Here is a 928-nt window from a genome sequence, read left to right as displayed (position 1 = left end):
GGCAGGGGCAGGGCGACGGCGATGAGCAGCGGGCGGCGATGGCGAGCACGGGGCAGGGGCGACGGCAACGGCGAGCACGGGCAGCCTGGCGGCGTCGGGGGAAAATGGTCGATGAGAAACTGAAAATTTCCTAAGTCCTGCTTATATACACAGAGTATTGGTCCTGGTTCGTGGCACCAACCGGGACCAATGCCACCTTTAGTCCCGGTTGGTGCCACCAACCGGGACCATAGGTCTCTTTTCAACAGCCGAAAGGGCGGGAAGCAGAGGCCTATGGTCCCGGTTGGTGGCACCAACTGGGACTAAAGGGGGGCATTGGTCACGGTTGGTTCCACGAATAGTGACCAATGCCCCCTTTAGTCCCGGTTGGTGCGACCAACCGGGACCAATGGCCTTGTGCTGCCCCGCGCCCAAAAGTTTAGTCCCACCTCGCTAGTTGAGAGGGCTCGGGAGTGGTTTATAAGCGCTGCTGCGCCCACCCTCCCGAGCTCCTCGCAACTGCAGGCTTTCGGGCCTAATCTGTCACTGCAATGCCTGTGGGCCTACTGGGCCTGCTGCGGGCCTGAATCCTGGCCCATGGTAGGGTTTCTAGTCGTATTCAGGCCGTGGTGGCCCAGTAGGTGGCATTTTTTGTTTTTTTGTTGCTTTATTTATTTTTGTTTTGTTTTTTGCTTTATTTTTTAATTCTTTATGCTTTTAGTTTTAGAAAAATTATAAACTTTTTGTTAATGCCATTAGTTTTCAAATTTGAAAACACTTTTTAGTTTTTTTGTTTTCTTTGTTGCTTTATTTATTTTATTTTGTGATTCACTTTACTATAAAAATAGTTTTTTCCTATTTTTTGATTTGTTTTTTGCATTATTTATTTTCTTTTGTTTTTTGCTTTAATTTTTAATTCTGTTTGCTTTTAGGTTAGCAAAATTATAAA

Source organism: Triticum aestivum, chromosome 7A (assembly GCF_018294505.1).
Source record: "Triticum aestivum cultivar Chinese Spring chromosome 7A, IWGSC CS RefSeq v2.1, whole genome shotgun sequence".
In the NCBI taxonomy this organism is placed as follows: Eukaryota; Viridiplantae; Streptophyta; class Magnoliopsida; order Poales; family Poaceae; genus Triticum; species Triticum aestivum.
This window is presented reverse-complemented; position numbering follows the sequence as displayed.